At 37.1% G+C, this 25701-nt stretch overlaps 1 pseudogene; it reads right to left on the bottom strand.

Moving 5' to 3' along the window:
- Nucleotides 1-10135: 10135 nt before the first annotated feature.
- LOC149195702 (protein STRICTOSIDINE SYNTHASE-LIKE 6-like) lies at nt 10136-25208 on the bottom strand (annotated as a pseudogene).
- Between the last annotated feature and the right edge of the window lie 493 nt (nt 25209-25701).

Genomic DNA, 25701 nt, shown 5'->3' with positions numbered 1-25701 from the left:
ACAGGGTCTGTCTTAGAGTTTTCATCTATATTCATTTACAACTTTCTTGAAAAGTTTCCAAGACTTTTATGTAGTTACTAGAATCACTAAATCACTAATTTCTACCTTTGTTATCATTCTTTACTAATACTAGACCAAAAATAAGCTAGGTAACTAAACTACTTACCTGTATCCAGTCCTTAAGACTACCAGCTTGTTACAGCCACAATTATGCTTTCTTGTTTTAACCTCCCAACCATGAGACTTGCCTTCAGGTCCAAGTCTCCCCCCGAGCTTCTGCTCTCAGCATCGATGCTTTCTTGCAACTTAATATGTTACAACATTAACAGCTATGTGGTCTTCACTAGACTTAGCTCTTTATCCAACCTCTCCCCGAGCTTTTGCTCTCAGCACCGATGCTTTCTTGCAACTTAATATGTTACAACATCAACAGCTATCTGGTCTTCACTAGACTTAGCTCTTTATCCGTCTGATCTCTCAGCATGGTCCACTTCCCTTTTCTTCCTCTTTGTTTTCTCAGGTACTCCACTCTACCCTCTTGATCACTTCTTGGGAATTCATAGACATGGAAGTGGTTAGGGTTAGGTAACTACCTTTCCCTCACTTCTTGATATGAAAAGAGTTACAAGATTTGTTAACATTCAATCATTTGTTTCCCATTCATAATTAACAAAATTCAAATACTTAATTCAAATGTTTATAATAATAATAAAAATCCAGTGTTTGCTTTTATTGCGGTAAATAAAATAAAATAATTACAGGTTTCCGGGGACATCACAGGAATTGAACTAGTCACTTCACATCAAGGAATGTACATGATCACAGTCTATCTAAGACTCTGTGGACAATTTAAATTGTTATTTTGGTAACACAATTTCATTAATAGTTTAAATTGTTATTTTGATATTTAGAGTTCATGTGAATTTTTTTATAATTTTTTAACATTATAAAAATTATCTGTTTAAGTTGTTTAATTTGCAAAATTTCAATATTCCAAAAAATTTCAAGACCCTGAATATATTTATGCATTATAATGTCACCCAAAATTTAAGAGATTATTAAAAATTATGAGTAAAATTCTAATTTACTAAAAAAATTTAAAGCACTGAATCTATTTATGCACTATAATGTCACCAAATTTTCATCTATTAATTAAAAATATTAGATTAATCAAACATAAACATTGTTATATTTTGATAAACATTGTTGTATTTTAATAATCATCAGATTGTATGAGATTTTCACGGTACAAAATTTACGTATTCTAATAATCATCAGATTGTATGAGATTTTCATTACACAAAATTTATAAACCAATAAGAAAAAATTAAAAATAAAAATAATAAAAACATTACACAAAATTTATAAACCAATAAGAAAAAATTAAAAATAAAAATAATAAAAACTTTAAAATAATAAAGTACTGCAATTTGATTTTCATTTGATTTTACGAATATTTATTAATTAAACAAATAGCATTAAGGTCAAACCATTAATGTCACCATTATATATTGGATTTCAATGTATTCCTACATTCTACCATGTAAGTAAAAAGTCATACATTTTCCTAAAATAAAAAATAAAACATATATTTATAAACCAAATGGTAAAATACTGAAAATAAAAAAAATAAAAATAAAAATAAAAAATACATACATTTATAAACCAAGGTCAGGTTTAAAATGGTAGAATACATTTTTAATGTCTTTTTGGCTACATCACATAAAATTGGAAAAGAAATTAGCATGGTCCATGCCCAAAAATATAACATAGAAATCCAAAAATAGTCTCAATTTTTTTTTAAATTACATTTTTAATACAATGGCATTTCAGTAATGGGAACACGTCCTATGTAATCTAGATTGAGAGATCCATAGTAGAGATAATCCCTGGTCTTCAAAGCTATAGTGATTAGACTCCTGGTATTTGGATGGGAGTAGAGAGCAATCGGATTGCCCATCTCCTTCACTGCTAAAACACTTGCTTCATTAAATACAGGAACGATGGCGCTAGGTGCCACTCTGCCTATGAGAGCCGACACGTTCCTGAGGGATGTAAATTTGGTGGCGATCGTCCATAACAGGCTTCGACTCTGTGAAATACCAATCAACAACAATATATTCATGTCATGTCAATGTACAGAGAATCAGCTCTAAGCCTTCTGTTTTGAAATTAAAAAAATTAGCCATGGTGGAAATAAATGTAGTATCATTAAAAATTCATAAACCCTTAAAATGTTGAAATTTAATAATTATAACCAAGATTTCCTAAAATTTTCAGATGATTTCGATCATCTGAATGCATTCAAAAACTCATTAATCACCTTGAATCCCCAAAGCTGCCTATGAAGCGGCTGAGCGTTTGACTGTTCGTTACAGAGCCAAGGTGTCCTGTATCATGAAAAATCTGGAAAATTGGTTCAACCGCGGGAGCTCTGGCAGAGCTCTGGGGAGGAAGGTGAGTGAGGGAGCAACCGCGGGATTTCGCGAGGGCTGATTTCGATCATCTGAATGCATTCAAAAACTCATTAATCACCTTGAATCCCCAAAGCTGCCTATGAAGCGGCTGAGCGTTTGACTGTTCGTTACAGAGCCAAGGTGTCCTGTATCATGAAAAATCTGGAAAATTGGTTCAACCGCGGGAGCTCTGGCAGAGCTCTGGGGAGGAAGGTGAGTGAGGGAGCAACCGCGGGATTTCGCGAGGGTTGATTTCGATCATCTGAATGCATTCAAAAACTCATTAATCACCTTGAATCCCCAAAGCTGCCTATGAAGCGGCTGAGCGTTTGACTGTTCGTTACAGAGCCAAGGTGTCCTGTATCATGAAAAATCTGGAAAATTGGTTCAACCGCGGGAGCTCTGGCAGAGCTCTGGGGAGGAAGGTGAGTGAGGGAGCAACCGCGGGATTTCGCACCTCCTCAATTCGAATTGGAGTGAGCGAGACTCTCCATTCTCCATTGTCAGGGGATGTCAGGATTTACAGCTGCGCCGGATCCATTGTCAGGGGATGTCAGGATTTACAGCTGCGCCGGATCCATTGTCAGGCTCTGTCAGAATGGCCAGGGAAGGGTGGCGGCGAGGGAGGGTGGTTGCGAAGGAGGGTGGCGGAGCGAGGGGAGGGTGGCGGAGGGCGGAGGGATTGCCGGCGGCCGGAGCCGGACGATTTTTCTGTCGGTGCCGGAAAACGGGCCATTCCTCCGCCCAGGTAGACTACTCCATAAGTAAGAGAGAGTAGATGCAGTGCCTACATTGAAGTTTCACAGAAGACGAGGAAGTTGTGTTGAGCGGAGAGAGCCACTCCATTGGGGAAGTGGAGGCCTCACAGAAGACGAGGAAGTTGTGTTGAGCGGAGAGAGCCACTCCATTGGGGAAGTGGAGGCCTCGTATTTGAGCAATCGGCCGTGTGGTCGGTATCTCATGGAAGCCATATTTATATGAGGTATCACTGAAATAAACTGTGCCCCTTCTGCTAACGTCTATCCTGTCTGCAAATCTTCAATAACATGACAATTGAATATAGTTATGAGAGGATAATAACGGGGGAGAGAAACGAGAGAAACATATTAATGAATAATAACTAGAAATACATTAAATATCTTTGCAATTTTTTAATAATATAATAACATAATTTAGTCAGGATGAATGAAAAATAATATCGAAAGGGGAGTTGTTTTAGTGTGACTTTTTGGATTTTTAGTTGTTAATTCAGTAAAAATAAAAATTGAAGTGAAATTTTTTATTTGTATTATTTAAATTAGTTTTTTGAATATATATATATATATATATATATATATATATATATATATATATGGATTAAGTACCCTCAAAAACTCTTAGGGCACTTTGATTGTGCAGGGTCACCCATCAAGAATGTGATTTCAATAAATTCTTGCTGGATTTAGAGAAATTAAATGGGGAAAAGCTTCCAAGTGCAATTTTGAAGTCAAAAATTATAAATATATTTAAAAATTCAATTTAAGGTTTATGTACACTTTCATAAAATCAAAGTAAAATTATGTAAATATTCATAAAGTAGTCATTTTTTTTTAAGTAAATGCACATTTTTTTTCTCACAAATAAAAAACTATGTATATCTATTTGGTGTTTAACTTAGCTTTGACTTTAAAATTAAATTATTATTATATTAATTATTAGAATAATAAGTTAAATTATTATTATATTAATTATTAGAATAATAAATTAAATTATCATCATATTAATTGATGATGATGATGATAGTGGTTAACATCCATTGAGACCAAACTTTGGTCTATCAGGCCTAAAGAAACGAATTATTTAGTTTGATTTAATATTTTATTCATATGCTCAAAAAGCTTGGAAAGAAGCCTCCCTAGCTCACTGTAATTTTGACAACCTAAAAGGTTAGGAAGGTCAGTATTGCAATAAAGATTTTGAAACTGAGATCTAATGTGGTTGTACACAGGGCACTCTAAGAGGAAGTGATTTTCATCCTTAATGTTCGTATTCTCACAGAGATGGCAGAACCTTTCCATCCATGGTGTTTTAGAAACTACCCAACGACCCGTTTCACTATGGAGCTCATGAGAGTTTGTTATAATCTTGGTTATATTAATTTTCTTCTTTGAGCTAGTTAAAACAAAGGGATACTTTTGATCTTCTAGGGTGGGGTTGATGACCTCCTTATAATATCTTAATTTTCTTTTAGTTGCTAAATCTTTCTCACACCACATTTTTTTTGAACTTAGAAGTAATGATATTTTTAATGTTACTAATGTTTTGCAATGCAACATTCTCGTTGATCTCCCAACGGTTTAAGCAGGCCCTAGTGTCTTTATACCAACCTCGTTTGAGCCTTAGGTGGTTTTGGGTGGAATTTAAAGCTAGCTTAGGAAGTCTATGGTCTCCTATGTTATTGAGTTTGTGCTCGTACAACAGAAGCTAGGCTCTCGATAGGGGAAAAACCCACTTCTATAAGGAGAATAGGATAGGGTGTGTTGTTTTTAATTTTGAGGTTACACATTATAAAACGCTTCTGGATTTGCTCAATCTTTCTCCAGGATTCTCTAGAGATGCTACAATCCCAAATCTCACATCCATATAAGATAACCGGAGTGACTAAAGTTTCAAAGAGGAACTTCTTTCTATCCCACATTACGAGGTTTTCCATTTTACAATTATTTTCAAGACCAAAATAAGCTTTCCATCCCCCATTAATCATTTTCTCAATGCTATAGTTCCAGTGGAGCTTGTGATGAATATCAATTCCTAGGTACTTGCAGGAAGACACTTCCTCCAAGTTACTATTGTCATACATAAAATTAGCGTAAGTGTCCTTGGATTTGATAATCATAACTTTTGTTTTGTCAGTGTTAACAATCATACCCATGGTAGAGCAAAAATCCTTAAGAAGGACAAGTTTCTTATCAAGATCATATGGGCACCTTGCGAGAAGAACAATATTGTTAGTGTAGAGAAGAAGGATGATGACTATCCCAGCTAAGATCGTGCCAGTACATCCTGCTTCCTCTAAACAACCTTCTAGCTTGTCGATGTAAATGCCAAATAGGGTAGGGAAGAGGAGGAAACCTTGTTTAACTCTGATATTACACTTAATATCTTTCGACCACCCCTCATTGCTCTTTAACTTGGCAATTACATTCTCGTATAACTTTATAGTGGCAGCTCTCAACTCAAAAGGAACCTTTAGTTCTTCTAATTTGTTCCAAAGGTTGTTTCTAGGAACCGTATCGAAAGCCTTTCTAAAGTCCACAAAGCAACAAAAGAGATTGGATTTATCATTGTGGCATTCCTCCATAATTATCCTAAGCGTATCGAGGTGGTCTGTTGTTGAGTGTTGCTTTCTAAAACCCGTTTGGCCTTTAGCCCGCTTACCTTCACTTTCAAGCCATATGCTCAACTTCCTTTCCAAAATAATACCATATAAATTGGCTAGGAGAGGGCTAATCATAATTGTCCGATAATTAGAGGGGTTATTTGTATCCCCAGTTTTAAAAATAGGGATAATGAGGCTTCAAATCCATGGTTTAGGGAGACCTTTATTGACCACTTGATTGAAAAGCTTGTGAATGTGGTGGATGAGGATAGGACCTCCAATTTTTAAGATTTCTGCCTGGTAACTTTCAATGTCCTTACCTTTCCCATTAGCCAAGCGATTAACCCCAAAATCAATGTCTTCTAATGAGAAAACTTCTTTCATTGTAAGCAGGGTTTCAAAGTTATCCATGACATTTGGAGATTCATAAAGCTTTTTAAGATAGGAATTCTAGTCGTGTAAAGTAATTTTATTATTATCATTAGTTTTCCTAATTAGAATTTGCCTCCACAATTTCTTAGGAGCTACCTTAGAGAGGTGTAAGAGATTCTCTTGTCTTTTACGAATATATTGCCTTTTTTCCTTTTAGTTAGGGCCTTGTATATTTTTATCTTGCCAATTTTAAGAGATTCATCAACAACTTCCTTAACTGCTCTCCTCGCACTTTTACAATCTTTGTCATACCATGGGTTGGTTTTGTTATTTTTTTTATTACTTGAAACTTCAATTGAGAACTTGTTAATAGAATATGAGAAGGATGTAGTAAAATTACGATAGAGATCTTCTATGTTGTCTATACTAGATAAAGGAAGCAAATTAGTTTTTAATTCATTTAGAAAGAGATCTTTTTTATTTCTATCAAAGATTAACTTCTTTTGGTTATAAGGATTATCTTCTATGGGATCTCTATGCATGACAAAATTAAGAGTTATAAGTAAAGGACTATGATTAGAGTTAGGCTCGTGGTCGTTTAAGATGTCCAAATTTGTTATTTCGTTGTATAGAGGGAGATCGAAGATAACATAGTCTACCATGTTGCTACCAAGCCCATGGATGCAAGTCATCTGGCTAGAATTGGGCCACTTATTTAGACCGTTGCAAATTATGAGATCTTGAGCCCTATATAGCTTGACTAGCTCCAACTCAAACAAATTCTCCCCGAGGTCTTCAGAGATCCTTTTGTACCAGCTAGCCAGAGGAAGGTCTTCATCTAACCAAAGAGGATTAGGGTTGGAATGATTGCTTAGAAGAATAGCTTGGTTTCCTGAAGTTTGAGCATTAAAGTCACCCATTAAAAGGATATTTCCTTCATTCCTTAGGTTAGAAATATCATTCTCTAAACCATTGTAAGGACTATTTTTATCTAGACTCTTTTTCTTATAGAAGTTAGAATTGATGGGGGCGAGGGGGGATAATAGTTTGCTATGTAGGTATTTTTATCATAAATGTCAGTAATTTCTATCCAACTATATTAGTTGTAAGAGTCGTTTTTATAAATCCTAGCATGGGGAGAGATGTTCTTCTTAATGTAACAAGTTATACCCCCAATGCCTCTACGAGAGGATCGCTTATTCCAGGTAGACCATAATGTAAAGTCATCTATGTTAGGGACCTTAGATTCTTCGTGCTTCCAAGTTTCAACAAGCAAAATAATATCAACACCATTCGAGATCCAACTTAGCTTGGGGCCTTTGTTCCATGGAAAGCCCCGACAGTTTCAAGAAAGAATCTGGAGCATGTTGAATTGCTATTTATTATTATCTTTTTGGTTTCTATCTCGAATAACGACTTTTTTATTTCTGATTATTGCCAATTTTCCTTCCTTCCTAGGTTCCGTTACCTTTTGAACCTCCTTTCTCAATTATTCTTGATCTTCTGGAATGAGATCTTCATTTATAAATATTCTCTCTCTTTTTAGACTTGAGGTTTTACTAAGTATGTCATACTTATGGTCAATAGAGCTCACCTTTATTAGGATCAACCTTCCTTTATTCTCAGTTAGTTTCCCCAACCTTGTTGCTTCTGTGAGACACGTTGTTTCAATTTGTAATCTGTTATGTAATTTTGTCTAGGCTATGGCTAAAGTATCATCATCTACCTCCTCTTTCAAACCGAAGATTATAAGGTTCAAGGGCCTTTCATTACGCTCATGGTCTAATTCTATCAATTTTTTTATTTCATCTTTAGTTTGTTTGATATATAATTTACCTGCCACACTATTTAGGGTGAGGTAGCTATTAACGTTTTCTTCTAGCTCTTTAATCATGTCCTTCATTTTAAGACCCTCTAAAGTATCAGCATCTACTTGCTGAGATGTTTGATTCATATTTTGGTTTTGTTTTTCTATAACCTGCAACCTAGTCTCCATTGCGTCAATCTTATTCTCCAATAGTTCTATTTTATTTTCTATTTGTTTTTGGATCTTGTCTTCAAGAAATGTGAATTTAGTCTCCATTGCGTCCATCTTATTCTCCAATAGTTCTATTTTATTTTCTATTTGTTTTTGGATCTTGTCTTCAAAAGATGTGAATTTATTTTCCAGCATGGCTGCTAACTCTGTTTGTAGCTTGACTTCTCTTTCTTCTCTACATTTCTCTAAAAGCTCTATATACTCATAAAGGCTAACTATGCTAAGGCTACCTTTGGTAATCTTTAGTAATAAATTAATTTCTATGATTTTCAACCTTTTAATATTATCATGATTCATGATTATTTTATAATCATAACTTATTTTAATTAGTGTTTCACTTTAATAATTTTGTCACTATAATATATAATTATAATTATATTTTTAAAAATATAAATTAAAAAATATTATATATTTATTTATTTTATAATTTTAAAATATTATTATAATAATATATTTTTACTTATAAAAAATAATACCAAATTATTAAATAATAATTATTATAAACAAAATTATTTATATTAGTAAAAATTATGTTTTTAAAATTTCACAACGTTAGAAGAATAATCTTCACAACGTCATTGCCGAGAGTTTCCCTTTTGTTTTTAATATTTCCCGATAACTTCACAACGTCACTGATAGGAAAATATATTTCTTCAAAAAATATTTTAATGAGAGAATAGACCATGCATAGATTTTATAAGTATGTGCTTCTTAAAGAAAGCGTATCTTCGTAAAGTCGCAACGTCATTGCCATGGTTTCTCTTTTGTTTTCAACTATTTCTTGACAACTTCACAACATCACGGAGAGGAAAAAGATTCCCTTAGAAAGATACTTCAATGAGATTATGGATAATGCATAGATTTCTGAGTTACAAATATATTTTTTTAAATTGTATAGTTTAATTTTTAGTTTAAAATGGTTATATATTTTTTTAAGTATGATAGGATTATATTTTTATTATGTTCAATATATCATTTTTATTAGGTGGGGAATTGAACTAGTGGTTTCACATTAAGGAGCGTTTTAGTAAAGTACCATATCATCATTTGTTCAAAATTTTATGGACAATTTAAATTGTTATTCAAGTAACATGGTTTCATTAATAGTTTACATTCTTATTTTGATATTTAGAGTTCATATGATTTTTTTGTAATTTTTTAACATTATAAAATTTATGTGTTTAAGTTGTTTAATTTGCAAAATTTGAGAGTTCCAAAAAATTTCAAAGCCATAAATATATTTATGCATTATAATGTCACCAAAAATTTAATAGATATTATTAAAAATTATGAATTTAAGTTATTTAATTTACAAAATTCTAATTTACTAGAATTTTTAAAGCACTGAATCTATTTATGCATTATAATGTCACTAAAATTATATTATTGTATTTGAAAAAATACCATTTCATTTATTAATTAAAAATATTAAATTAATCACATTTTGATAAACATTGTTGTATTTTAATAGTCATCGGGTTGCATGAGATTTTCATTATACAAAATTTATAAACCAATAAGAAAAAATAAAAGTGAAAAGTGAAAATAATAAAAACTTTAAAATAATAATAAAATACTGCAATTTGATTGTCATTTGAATTTAAGAATATTTATTAATTAAACAGATAGCACTAAGGTCAAACAATTGATGTCACCATTATATATTGGATTTCAATATATTTCCAAATTTTACAGTTCAAGTAAAAAGACCTACAATTTCATAAAAAAACAAAATAAAATAAAAAAATACATTTATAAACCAATGTCATGCTTAAAATGGTAGAATACATTCTTAATATGTCTTTTTGGATACATCAGATAAAATTGGAAGAAGAAATTAGCATGACCCTTCCCCAAAAATATAATACAGAAATCCAAAAATAGTCTAATTTTTCTTTTTAAATTACATTTTTAATACAAGGGCATTTCAGTAATGGGAACACGTCCTATGTAATCTAGATTGAGAGATCCATAGTAGAGATAATCCCTGGTTTTCAAAGCTGTAGTGATTAGACTCCTGGTATTTGGATGGGAGTAGAGAGCAATCGGATTGCCCATCTCCTTCACTGCCAAAACACTTGCTTCATTAAATACAGGAACGATGGCGCTAGGTGCCACTCTGCCTATGAGGGCCAACACGTTCCTGAGGGATGGAAATTTGGTGGCGATCGTCCATAACAGGCTTCGGCTCTGTGAAATACCAATCAACAACAATATATTCATGTCACGTCAATATACAGAGAATCAGCTCTAAGCCTTCTGTTTTGAGGTCAAAAAAAATGAGCTGAAATCTAATTATGGTGGAAATAAATTCAATATCATTAAAAAAAAAAAATCATAAACACTTAAAATCTTGAAATTATAACCAATTTTTCCTAAAATTTCTATCAAATTTTATCAAAATATTAAATAAATTCCAAATTTAAAATCTAATAAAATTCCAAATTTAAAACCTAGTTAAACTACTTGTTTTATTTATTTCAAAACTTTACCGTTGGGAGTGCAATCCAGAAAGTGCCGCTACCGTTGTAGCGGACGTTATCTGGAAATTCGGGGAGATTGTCAATAAAATTTTCGACGGTGCCCTTTGTTAGAGGCAAAGATGTGCAGCAAACAAATAAACAATATACACAGCAAATAACCATACACAGGAGACAGCAGATTAACGTGGTTCACCCAACCAATCTGGGCTACGTCCACCAAACATAGGCATCGGCAATTCTTTATTATCAAACAGGAGATTACAAAGTAATCAATTTCCTCACAAACTCTCACCCAACAAATAATCCGTATGGATACCTGTTTTATAGCTAAGAGAATCTAACTGCCTCATAAATCCTCTCACATCAAATATAGGATGCATTAACTCTCTCCCAACAACCTGGAGCTAATCTAGCAACAAATTCCTATTTTTGTCACACACTGAGATTTTTGCCTATTTTTATAAAACAGAAAATCTCAACAATCTCCACCTTGACAACAATTAGCCTGATACCCTGTTTGTTTATTATTTTATCTTTTCTGCAAGCCAAGAGAAGCCAAACACCAACGTAGCTTCTCTAACAAAACTGGTTTCGTGAACATGTCTGCACAATTCTCCTTTGTATGCACCTTTTCAAGAGAGACTCCCCTTTCAGTGATAACCTGTCTTACAAAATGGTACTTGATCGGTATATGCTTTGATTTACTATGATAGGCCGGATTCTTAGCGAAATGTATTGCACTTTGACTGTCACAAATAACTTGATGTTGTCCTGCAGCCTACCAAACTCACCAAACAAACCTTTCAATGTATTCTGCTTCAGTAGTGGATAAAGCAACAATATTCTGCAACTTTGACATCCAACTAATTGCTCCACCTGCAAGAGTAAAGACATACCCTAATGTTGACCTTCTCTTATCCAAATCACCTGCAAAATCAGAATCAACATACCCGCAAACAAATTCACTACTCTTATTGTAAGTGATACAATAACTACTTGTGCCTCTCAAATACCGAAGCACCCATTTCACTGCTGACCAGTGTTCTTTACCCAGATTTGCCATATACCTGCTGACAACCCCAACTGCATGTGAAATATCTGGTCGCGTACACACCATCGCATACATTAAACACCCTACTACATTAGCAAATGGAATTCGAGACATAAATTCCTTTTCTTCATCTAAATTAGGACATAAACTCGAAGAAATCTTGAAATGAGAAGCGAAAGGGACTGACACAGGCTTCACATTATTCATACCAAACCTCAAAAGTATTTTCTCAATATACTTTTGTTGTGATAGCCATAGCTTACCATTGCTCCTGTCTCTGAAAATATCCATGCCCAAAATCTGTCTTGCTGCTTCTAGATCTTTCATATCAAATGTCCTTGCCATCTGAGCCTTCAACTTGTTGATTTCTTCTATGCTTGTGCTTGCTAAAAGCATATCATCAACATACAATATCAAGATAATGAATATGCCATTATTTAACTGTTTAAAATAAACACAATGATCATATTCACTTCTAACATATTTCTGACTCAACATGAAAGAATCAAACTTCTTATACCACTGCCGAGGCGACTGCTTCAGGCCATATAATGACTTCTTGAGCCTGCAGACAAATTTCTCATTGCGATGCTGAACAAACCCTTCCGGTTGTTCCATATAAATTTCCTCATCTAAGTCTCCATGTAGAAATGCAGTATTAACATCTAATTGCTGCAACTCTAAATCAAGCAAAGCCACTAATGCTAACACAATTCTAATTGAAACAATTTTAACCATTGGTGAAAAAATCTCATGAAAGTCAATGACGGCTTTCTGAGAAAACCCTTTTGCAACTAGCCTCACTTTGTACCTGTCTTCTGTATCATTCACACCCCGTTTCAGCTTGAAAAACCCATTTACACCCCACAGTTTTCCTGTCTTTCGGAAGCTCAACCAGATCCCATGTGCCATTCTTACCTAAGGCCATCATTTCTTCCTTCATGGCTGCTTTCCACTTGTCACTTTTCGAACCTTCTATTGCTTCCTGATAGCACAGAGGTTCATCATCATTAGCAGTAAATGCAACTAAAGTAACATAATCATCATACCTTCTCGGTGGCCGTTTGATTCTTGTCGACCTCCTTAAGGATGTTTCTGGCGCTTCCTTGATTGGCTGACTACCATCTGTAGGAACTTCTTGACGATCAGTATCGGAGACCTGTTCATGATCTAAACCTGAACCCTGTTCATGTTCTAATTCTGAAACCTGTTCATGACTAGTATCTGAACTATGGTCATCATGACTATCATTAGAAATGTTATCAAACTGAATGTGCTGAAAGTCAGATACATCATCCTGTTTCAATCTACAATCTACATCTAACTGTACAAGAGAGGATTCATTAAACTTTACATCTTTGTTGATGATGATTTTGCGGGTAGTAGGATCCCACAATCTATATACCTTTGTTCCAACACCATACCCAACAAAGATATACCTTTTAGACTTTGGATCTAATTTAGTTCGCTGATGTTTAGGCACTAGAGCATATGCATCACAACCAAACACTCTCAGTTTAGAATAGTCACAAGGGTGACCTTTCCATACCTCTTGAGGAATCTTGCAGCCTATCGCCGTCGATGGAGATCGGTTTATCACATAACAAGTTGTTGCCACCGCTTCTGTCCACAAATCCTTTTGCAACCCAGCGTTACTCAGCATACTCCTTGCTCCCTCTAGAAGAGTCCTATTCATGCGTTCAACAACTCCATTTTGCTGAGGAGTATAAATCGTGGTCTTATGTCTCTCGATCCCTGCATCCTTGCAATAGCTGTCAAACTCCTTGGAAGTAAACTCACCACCATTGTCAGTTCTTAAACATTTTATTGTTCTACCAGTGTTGTTTTCTACCAATGCTCTAAACTGCTTGAAAACTGAAAAAACATCAGACTTCCTTTTCAACATATAGACCCACACTTTCCTAGAAAATTCATCAATAAGTGATACAAAATAAGACGAGCCACCATATGAGGTTGTAGGAGCTGGACCCCAAACATCTGAATGGATATAATCAAGTATGCCTTTACTAGTATGTTTGCCTGTTTTAAATTTTTGCTTACTTTGTTTTCCAAATAGACAATGCTTACAGAAATCTAACTTTCCCGACTTTAGATTTGGAAGCAACTTGCGATCAGCCAAAATTTTTAACCCTCTTTCACTCATATGCCCCAATCTTTGATGCCATAAGTGAATGGAACTACTGTCATGTTCAGACACCGTAGACACATAATCTGACCTTGTACTTCCTTCTAACTGAAATAGATTTCCTACCTTCTTAGCTTTCATAACTAGTAAAATACCTTTGTAAATTTTCATTACTCCACCTTGAATTACAGTTTTATATCCATTTGAATCAAGTGCTCCTAATGAAATCAAATTTTTCCTTAAATCTGGTACATGCCTCACATCAGTTAACATTTTAGTTGTCCCATCAAACATTTGCAGTTGTATACTCCCAATTCCCACAATATTACATGTTACATCATTACCCATGTACACAACACCATCATCAATTGATTTATATGTCTTAAACCAGCCTTTATGAATACACATGTGGTTTGATGCACCAGAATCTAACAACCAATGTTTACCATGATTTGACACATTAACTGATAATACTTCATCACTCATACCTGAACCTGATGCCGAACCTGTATCTGTCGTATTTGCCTCCTTCTTCTCTGTCGAAGAATCTGCTTTAGAAGTTTGCTGCTGTCGCTTCTAGCAGTCCTTCTTCAAATGCCCTGATTTGCCACAAAACCAACACTTTACCTTACTCTTCTTCCCTTTCGACTTTGAACGTGAGTCGCTCGGCCTACTGGAGCGTCTTTCTTTCGAACGACCTCTAACCATCATAGCTTCTGATGTAGAGGTTTCTGAATGCGACCTTCTCCTTGTTTCTTCCAATAATAAAGATGCAACTACATCATCAAACTCAATAGTTTCTGATGAACTAAGACTTATAGAAGTAACAAAATGATCCCATGACTCGGGCAACGAGCACAATAAAGTAATAGCTTTATCCTCGGATTGAATTTTTACTTCTATACTTTGTAATTGCACCAAAAGAGTATTAAAAGCATTTAAATGATCAGCAATCGATGTACCTTCCTTCATTCGCAAACTGTACAACTGTCGCTTCAGGAGAATGCTATTTGTTAAGGATTTGGTCATGTACAGTTTCTCCAGTTTCGTCCACAAACCAGCAGCTGTTGTCTCTGACACGATATTAAACAGGACATCATCAGCCAGACACAGTCGAATAGCACTTATTGCTCTTTCATCCATCTCGGCCCACTCATTATCTGTGATGTTGTAAGGTTGTTTGGATTTTCCCAACAACGCCTTTGCCACACCATGTTGGACAAGCAAATCGTACATCTTCACCTTCCAAATCTCGAAATTATTTTTGCCATTAAACTTATCAATTTCAAACCGGGCACTCTGAGTTTTTGCCATCTTGTATCAACCAAAAAACAATAATCTCCAAAATCCAACTTTTAAATGCCAGCAATTAATATATATATAAAACTGCCTATGCCTTATATTACATTGCCTTTGCTTTTAAAAAAAAATAAAAAAATTTGCTGTGCAAATTACAGTACAAAAAACTGAGTATCAAATTTTATCAATAAAATTGGCACACTGGCGCACTTAGGCTGCGACCACGATATTCATTTTAACACTGATAAATACGCGATCCACCTCTAGGGAAATCTTCAGATTCACTAGACGACGCCATTATATAATCCAGGTCTACCCAAAACAGGTTCCAGCCAGATTTTTCCACGTTCCTTATTTCCAAGAGTCCCGATTCACCATCCAACCATGGCCCACTACCCTTTAAGTGCTGGTTCAGTCGAACTTAAACTCCAGCAGTAGTTGACTCCGACTTAGTTTGATACGAGTTGGAGTAGGTAGACAAAACAAAAAATTGTGCTTTCGAGGTCAGGGTGGAGTTCAGCAGTAACATGTACCAGCATCAATCTATACGCATCAACATCAGCAACGGTTTTTAATACTTCCACGCAGCTTCTCTGATATGTAATACCTCCACGCAGCAAGTTTTAATTCCACGCCCACCACGCTGGAACTGCTACAAAAAACACCTTCCGCAGCACGCAGCAATGGTTCGAACAGCCATACAAACACATGAAGACAGCCACGTTACACGCAGGACCTCCTCCGCTGCGCCACGCCTCCAACATGCTCTGATACCATTTGTTAGAGGCAAAGATGTGCAACAAACAAATAAACAATATACACAGCAAATAACCATACACAGGAGACAGCAGATTAACGTGGTTCACCCAACCAATCTGGGCTACGTCCACCAAACATAGGCATCGGCAATTCTTTATTATCAAACAGGAGATTACAAAATAATCAATTTCCTCACAAACTCTCACCCAACAAACAATCCGTATGGATACCTGTTTTATAGCTAAGAGAATCTAACTGCCTCATAAATCCTCTCACATCAAATATAGGATGCATTAACTCTCTCCCAACAACCTGGAGCTAATCTAGCAACAAATTCCTATTGTTGTCACACACTGAGATTTTTGCCTATTTTTATAAAACAGAAAATCTCAACACCCTTCTTTGACCCTTCTAACCAATACTTTTGGCAACGATACCTGTTCATTTTGGATCAATACAGTGTCATAAATAAGGTGTAAACTCTTTGCTTTGCAGCAATAAATTTTTTTGTAAAATCTATTTTTAATTTAAAAGGTATACCATGTTTTTAAGAAATTTAAAGTTTATAACTCGAATTTTTAGACCTAAAAATATTTAAATTTTATAACTCCAATTTCAACACTAACACTCATATATATATATATATATATATATATATATATATATATATATATATATATATATATATATATATCGTGTAATTATTTTACATTATATATTTTTTATTTGAATTATGTAAAATAATTTTTAGTTAATTCAGTGATTTGAAAATCTCTAAACACATTAAGATTATGAAATGTTTACAACTCAAATTTATGATTCCAACAAATTTAAAAAAAAAAAATTCAAATATACAGCAATTAAACTATAACTATTATCATTCATTCATATATATATATAAAAACTCATTAAAGCCTTGAAAGTTAATTCAGTCCATTTACTCCCCATCATAATTAAGAGAGAGTAGATGCAGTGCATACATTGAAGTTTCACAAGAGACGAGGAAGTTGTGTTGAGCAGAGAGAGCCACTCCATTGGGGAAGTATAAATCTTTGAGCAGCACCCTAGTTGTCTTGGTGGAGGCCTCGTATTTGAGCAATCGGCCGTGTGGTCGGTATCTCATGGAAGCCATATTTATATGAGGCATCACTGAAATAAACTGTGCCCCTTCTGCTAACGTCTATCCCGTTTGCAAATCTTCAATAACATAACAATTAAATCTAGTTATGAGTGGATAATAACGGGAGAGAGAAATGAGAGAAATGCATTAATGAATAATAACTAAAAACACGTTAAATATTTCTGCAAAATTTCGATAATATAATAATATAATTTAGTTACGATGAATGAGAAATAATAAATGAAATGGTAGTTGTTCTTAGTGAGATTTTTTGGACTTTTAGGTGTTAATTTAGTAAAAAAATGTAGAGGTGAAATTTTGATTTATATTATTTAAATTGGTTTTTTGAATATATGTATATGGATTGTATTGAGGAAGAAGGATGGAGCTCTGCAGCGCTAGCCTTGCACCCGTCGATGACCCTAGTTAATCTCACGCAATTACTGTAGCGGTCAACCCGACAGCCCTCAGCACCGGTCCTTGTCTGCACCTGTCGTTTTCTACAGTTAACCATGGACGGAATGGACCTCGATGCTGTGGATTATTCGCCAAATCCATTCCCCAATCAGGTCATTTTCCACAACCCTGCTCAGAACCTGGTCGCTGCAACAACTGCCCCGTCTAGCTCACAAACTGCGTTGATTGTCTCCTTGCCAGGGCATATCGACAGCTCTCCCCGCCTCGGAACCCTCTCCATCGACTCTCCCGGCCTTGACTGCCCACCCCTGTCACCCACTACCCTCAACCTCCTAGCCTCCTGCTTGTCCCCGCTCTTTGATCCCACTCCACCCGCCGACCTCTGCTACCCACAAAACCCTAACCCTAGCTCTCGACCAGCTACAAACACAGATACACCCTCGCAGCAAGCAGCTAATCCACGAGGAGCTGGTGGCTCACCTCAGGAATCTGCGATCCCTTCGAGATGTTTTGACACACTTGTGGTTAGGGTAAGAACAACGGATCCACCAGCAGCGACAAGCACCCCGGCAGATCATTTGCAATCACACCCCACTGCGCCTCGGACAGGGAAAAAGAAAACCAAGTGTATCAAAGCCTCTGGAAAAGATTACACTATCAAGTTCGGCGAAGGCCTCACCATGGGGGATATTGCAGACAACGCCAGCAAGGTATTGGTGGGTAGGGTTCGCGGTCAAACCTACACTGCGGAGTGTTTAGGGCTTTGGGTAAAGGAGATTTGGGGGCAGATCTTCCAGCAACTGCCAGAGGTCCAAACCCTGGCCCGCAGATGGTTCGCACTCCGTTTTGCACACGAAGAATACACAAATTTGGCCCTGGCACGATTCTGGCATATTGAAATGGCACCAGTTTTACTCAAGCGATGGAGTCCTCTCTTTGATCCTGAGAGAGAGCAGATTGGAGCAGGGCCACTATGGGTGAGGCTGCCAGGCTTACCCTTGCAATACTAGTCAGAAGAGGTGTTTATAAAAATTGGCAACACCCTTGGCACATTCCTGGACTACGACAAAACCATTGTCCAATCCAAAAATCATTCATTAGCTCGCATATTGGTGCACCTAGACACGCGGGAGGGTTTGGAAGAAAGGATTACGCTGCAGTGGAGGAATTTTACCTGGGTACAGATCCTGGATTATGAAGGCGTGCCATTTAGATGTCGCAGATGCCACAAGGTTGGGCATATCTTCAAAGAATGCCCTCTGGTAACAAAACCACAGGAGACAGCAGCAGTGCAAGACACAGGCAAAGACAAAGGAACTCCTGTCCACAACAGGAAGCTCTCAAAATCTGGTCCCGAACCTCCTCGCAAGGCGACTCCATCCAAGCCAGTGCACCATGAAGCTAGTACATCCTCTGGTCCTCCATCCCCACCACTGACTCGAGCATGAGCAGCGGCGGAAGCGGCTCGATCAGCGGGTACTCCTCTTTCCTCATCTCCATCTCTTTCTTATGTTACTGTATCTACTACACTGCATTATCAATCTGCATCTCATTCTCATGTCAGCTCCATTCCGACATCCATTTTCTGCACCCCTCCCCCCATCATCTGGTCGATTCCACCACTCCCCCCTCCACCCACCCTGTGATTTCCCCTACTCCCCCCTCATCTCCCCTAGATCCCCCTCACTCCTATAACCTCAGATCAAGAACTCCATCCGGGGTTTCTCTACCCCTCTCAGGCCTGGGTCTGAATCCCCTCACTTCCTCGGCTAGACCACCTAGAGGACGCAAATCATACCTCACCCATGCAATCCTTCATGCCAGGGCTAAGGTACTCTCGGGTAGACAATCATCTATTGATCGGGTTCTTAGAGCAAAGCAAACCCCAGCTATGGTTCCCCCATGAAATGCCTCTCCTTCAACTATAGGGGACTGGCTAGTTCTCCCAAAAAACTACTCTTCTCTGCAGAACCAATCGACATAATCCTCCTACAAGAAACACTAGGAGAAGCTCAACATGTCACTAAATCGTTACAGTCAATGTGCCCTGGATGGATTTTCACTGCTCTTGATGCCATGGGACATTCCGGGGGTCTGGCTATTGGTTATAATCCCCGCTCTATTAAACCCCTGGAAACCTGGGGAGTCAAGGGTTATATGGGTATAGATATCTACTCTGCTGATTTGGGCATGGAGCTCAGGGTCTTGAATGTTTATGGGCCATGCCATGGAAGAGAGGCCTTCTGGCAACACCTCCTTAATCTATCTCTGTCCTCGGTCGACAATCTCATATTAGGAGGGGATCTAAACTTCTCTATTGGATACAGCGAGTCTTGGGGCTCTGCAGCTCAGGTTGATCCCCTCTCAGAAGTCATGGAAACCCTTCTTGACCAGGCACAGCTTCTTGATGTTCCTATGATAAAGCCCTGCCTACTTGGAGGAATAGAAGAGTTGGGGAGGCAACCCTAGCTAGGAGACTAGACAGGTTTGTCATTAAGATCCAATTACACCAGCTCCTATCACATTATAGGCAATGGGTAGGGTCTGGAGGCATATCTGACCACTCTCCTATCTACCTAGAAGTCACTGGTCCTCCCATCAAACCTCGGGCACCCTTCAAGTTCAACTCTGTTTGGTTACAGGACCCAGGATTTATTGAGATGGTCAAGATTCACTGGGCACAAAATCCACTTTCTCAGCATCATTCTAAGGTGGAAGGCTTCTGCCAAAAGCTTCTACATCTCAAGAAGCTCACCATCAAGTGGGCCAAAGACAAACATAGGAAGGATAACCGAACCCTCTCATCTGTGGAAGCTGACCTTGCTAGCCTTACTGATGACAATAATAGGGGTTTTATGAGTCCTGAAGACAAAGCCCACTTGATTGACCTGGAGAACAAAAGAGCAAAGATTTTAAAGGAACGGGAGGAAACATGGAGGCTAAAGAGTCGGGCCATTTGGCTCAAAGCAGGAGATGACAACACTAAGTACTTCCAAAATTTTTCCAAAGGAAGGAAAGCTGCCAACACCATCTGGCAACTGCCCACTCCGGAGGGAGGCTCTGCTCATACCTTCCACCAGCTCTCACAGTTGGGCATTGCACATTTTCAACACCTCTTCAAAGAACCTCCTGGATGTAATTTGGTAGAGATCATCCGTGTTGCAGGGCACTTCCCCGATTTGTAGATCAAGATACTGCAAACGAGATCTCTGCCCCTGTCTCTCTAGAAGAGCTGGAAGGAACACTCAAGTGGTTCCAAAAGGACAAGAGCCCTGGGCCGGACGGATGGCCTATCGAATTTTATCTTGCCTTCTTTGACATCATTGGAAATGACCTCCTCAGCATTGTAGAAGAGTGCAGACTGTCAGGAAGAATGTATGAGGCCATCAATACCACATTCATAGCTCTTATCCCGAAATCGGACTCCCCAAGCTCCTTCAATGATTTCCACCCTATATCCCTCTGCAATACTCTATACAAAATCATTGCCAAAATCATAGCTAATCGGCTTCGCCCCATCCTATCCCATCACATCTCCCCTGAACAGTTTGCCTTCCTCCATAAAAGGCAGATTCATGAAGCTATTGGAACAGCTCAGGAAGCCATCCACTCTATTAAATCAAAAGCCCTGAAATGCATTATTCTCAAGATTGACCTTGCCAAAGCTTTTGACCGTGTATCTTGGCTCTTCATTAAGATGATCCTCATTCACTTAGGCTTTCCTATTGAATTCATCAACTGGATCATCTGTTGTATCAACACCGTCACCTATAGCATACTAATCAATGGCTCAGCATCACACTTCTTTCATGCTGAGCGAGGATTGAGGCAGGGTTGTCCCCTGTCTCCCCTCTTATTCCTCTTGGTGATGGAGGGCCTCAGCAGACTCATTGCCTCGGCAAAGAGGGGGGGTAGATTAAAGGGCCTTAAAATGACTGATCTCTTATACCTCACCCACCTGCTCTTTGTTGACGATGTTCTGATATTCTTAGATGGTAGTGTCAGGGATTCGGCCACTTTCCAAGAGATCCTCAGCCTTTTTGAAAAAGCAACTGGAATGACAGTGAATCAAACCAAGTCCACCATCACTTTGTCTCACACTACACCTCATGAAGCTAGATCTGCCAATCTTCATTTTCAGTACTCCCCCCACAATCTCTCGGATGGACTCAAATATCTGGGATTCCAGATAAAACCAAACAGCTATAGGATCGCTGACTGGATCTGGTTAGTAGTCAAACTGGAAAAGAGGCTAAAAAGTTGGAATCACAGACTACTCTCTAGAGCAGGGTGACTTGTCCTGATCAAATCAGTTTTGGAAGCCACCCCCGTATATTGGATGTCCCTTGCATGGATCCCCCGGGGGATCCTTAGCCGAATTCAACAGCTCTGCAGCCGATACCTTTGGAATGGGCACAAGGAAGGTAAAATATTTGCTTGGGTATCCTGGAAAAACATTGCCCTACCAAAGAAATGGGGGGGTTGGGGGATTAAAGAGCTGCCTTACTTTGCAAAAGCACTAGCAGCAAAGATGAGTTGGACTCTCCTTACTGCTAGCAATCTCTGGACAACAGTGTCGTTTCATAAGTACATCTGGCCGCTCTAGATCATGGACTGGGCTCGGCAACAAACCTGGCCTAGTGGAGGAATATCCATTGTTTGGAAATCTATCTTACAAACTATGCCTTTCATCAGAGCAGATCTGGCATGGCGCATAAACAATGGTTCTTCGGTAAGAATTGGTGTCGATCCATGGATAGGTGGGGGCAATCGATACATTCTCCCTCCGGAGCTCATTCAATTCCTAAATTGCAGGGAGGTCAAGATGATAGCCCATATTGCAGATCAAGACCATCGATCCTATCTCAGACAGCATTGGAGATCAACACATGATCTGGATATCCCTGCACAGTGGCAGCAATCTTGGGATTTATTCATAGGGGCTCTACAGGAGGCGCATATCATACTTAATCAAGAACCTGACGCCCTAGTTTGGACCCCTCCTGAGCACGAGATATACAGCCCAAAGCTTGGATACTTGCATCTTATTCAGGCTCGAAAGCCCAATCATCCCCATAGCTAGTGGCAGCAGCTTTGGAAGCTTAAAGCTCCCCCTCGAACCCGGTTATTCATGTGGTCTGTCCTAAACAACAAAACCCCCATGGGAGAGGCGCTCATGCATAGATCTGTATATGGGCCGAGTTGGTGCGTCCTCTGCCAACAGGCATCCGAATCAAACGAACATTTGTTTCTGCACTGTCCACAAGTCTCTCATTTCTGGCAAGCCATCACACAACAACTCTCAATTAGAAACACATGGCAGGGACCTTCTCTTATACAAGCCTGGAATAGCTGGACCATTGCCCATCAAAAGGAAAAAGACCAATGCCTTCCTCTTATACTCTGCTGGACTATTTGGCTTGGGCGCAACCGCTACATCTTCAAAAATCAGCCTGTCAACTGGAAATTGCTCTCTGCACAGGAAATATCCGTCTTCTATGATGTCCCAGAGGATGAGCCAACACGCACTCGCACTATAACAGGACTTGGTAACATTGATAAAACCCGACCATGGGCCTTCTTCGATGGGGCAGCACAACCTCACGGATGTGGGGGGGGGTTTTGCCTATATATCTCAAAACAGCACCATTACAAAGTCAAGCTTGGCCTAGGTGAAGGAACTAATAATTTTGCTGAGCTTCTTACTCTCAGACACCTATTGCATTTCACCCTTGCGCATAACTGCATTTCTGTTCAGATCTTTGGAGACTCCCAAATCATCATAAACTGGTTCAATGCAATAAATCAATGCCATGCCATTTCTCTTCAAAATATTCTAAATGACGTGCTTAATCTCAAATCAGGTTTTAATATGATCTCTTGTCAACATATACACAGGGAATACAATGAGGATGCTGACAAGCTTTCCAAGGAGGGCTCGTTACTTCCCTGAGGCATGTGGATAATCAATGAACAGCTGGACACAGAGGTCTATCAATACCACCATAGACCGTACATAGACCAGGACTACCACAGGGTGGATCAGCCATAGACTTCTATGTAGCTACAGCCGATGTTTTTTTAGTTATACATAGATTTTGGAACTTGTATATTTTTTTTGCTATGACAAAACAAACAGTATTATTTTTTGAAAATGGCCGGCAAGGTCAAGTTTTTTCTATCACAAAATATGTATAAAGCACTAGACTGATCATACAGATAACGCATATGCCTCAGGCATCTACTGCATGTAATTTTTCTTACATAAATGAAAGATTACGATTTTTGTCTTCGGAAAAAAATGTATATGGATTGTACCCTCAAAAACTCCTAGGACACTTTGATTGTGCAGGGGTTACCCATCAAGAATGTGATTTCAATAAATTCCTGCTGGATTTTAGAGAAATCAGATGGGGAAGGCTTCCAAGTGCAATTTTGAAGTCAAAAATTATAAATATATTAACAAGAAAGGAGATATTCCATAAAATTTAAATTAAGGTTTTTAGAGGAATAAATTTTTTTAGTGTAAAGTTTTCTTAAATTTTGCACTCAAAAGAAATTTGCAAGTTAAAAGATTTAATTGAGTGCTTAATAAATCTTGAATAACTGGATCTATGTTGACTTATGTTGATCTATGTTGATTGGATCTATGTTGACTTTAAAAAACGCACTCTACAAAGAACAAGAAAGCACTGACACATCCCCTCATACTAAATTGTAAAATATACTTCTAAATACAATGAAAATTAATTTTTAATCTTTTTACATAATTTTGAGAATAATTAAATCAAAATATTACTTAATTTTCAATCCATCTGCTTTGGTTGACAATATCTCCACATGGCCTTCCATTACATTTAATAGACCCTGTAAAACATAATGAAAATGAAATTAAAAATAATATTGAGACCAGGATATGAGGGCATTATGAACAAACTATATACCTGCTATATATATATATATATATATATATATATATATTGGAGTTATTTTTAGTGTGATTTTTTGGACTTTCACGTGCTAGAATCTGCGGAAAAGTTTGAGGTGAAATCTTGATTTGTGTTATTTAAATTGGTTTTTTTAACTGTATATATGGATTCAGCTCCCTGAAAAACCCTAGGGCTAACGCACTTCGATTGTGCAGGAGTTACTCATCAAGCTTGTGATTTCAATAAATTCCAGCCTGATTTTAGAAAATTAGACAGAAAAACCCACCAAAAAAAATTCCAAAAAATCTCTCAAAAACAACTCGCTATATTAAATATAGAAATCTGCGATCAACATAAAATGATTACATCAAACTAGAGACAATAATGATTGATAACCTGATAAGGGTCACAGAGTAATAACTCTTCATGGATACCGAAAGCGAGGTCCAGAGGACAACCTCCAACGTATGTCTAGTTCTCCACAAGAACATCAAGGTTATCAAGAAAGGAGATTCACTTGATCCACCCATCGCCACAACCTGTATACAGTCTTCCTTGTGAATCCAAAGCCAAATCTTCAGGGCCAGAGAAGAATCCAGATCCAAGTTTGTGGGCATTTAATAGCCTCTTGTTTTAGGCGAATACACCAACTCTTGGAGGAGGAGGAGGTAGGTCGATGTTTACTAGATTGATTGGAGAAGTTCTCAAGAGAGCCCTCCAATTTGCTACTAAACCTATGCATAGTGCAGCTGCTACCACTGCAATCGTAGGATTTTCCATCTCATACCTAGAGGGGGTAAAATGAGGTAGGAGAGACCTCACAACATGCATATTAAAAAATGTATTTTTGTCTTGGGATTATTTGTTGTGTTTATTTTAATGGTAGAATTTGAAAATATTTTAAAATTTCATAGATAAGAATGACATTAAAAAGTTGATCTCATTAATGACATTAAAAAGTTGATCTCATTATTTTTAATTAAATTTCAAAATATTTTTACATTAATAATATTAAAAATAAATAATTTTATAAATATAAATCTTTAAAATTATAATATTAGAATTAATTTTTTTATTTTTTATTAAATTTAAATTATTAAATTATTATTAAATATTAATATTAAAAAATATAAATAATCTTTATATACTCTCTTATTATTATTAAATATAAATATTACAAAATTAAAATAAATTTTATATATCCTCTTATTATTATTAAATGTTAATATTAAAAAATAAAAATAATCTTTATTCATTAATGAAGATGAAATTG

This window comes from Pinus tabuliformis, chromosome 2_2, assembly GCF_031772625.1.
Source record: "Pinus tabuliformis cultivar Carrire ecotype Pingquan chromosome 2_2, CPIR1, whole genome shotgun sequence".
Taxonomy (NCBI): Eukaryota; Viridiplantae; Streptophyta; class Pinopsida; order Pinales; family Pinaceae; genus Pinus; species Pinus tabuliformis.
Note: the sequence above shows the minus strand (reverse complement) of the source record. Positions and strands in the feature narration are given on the sequence as shown.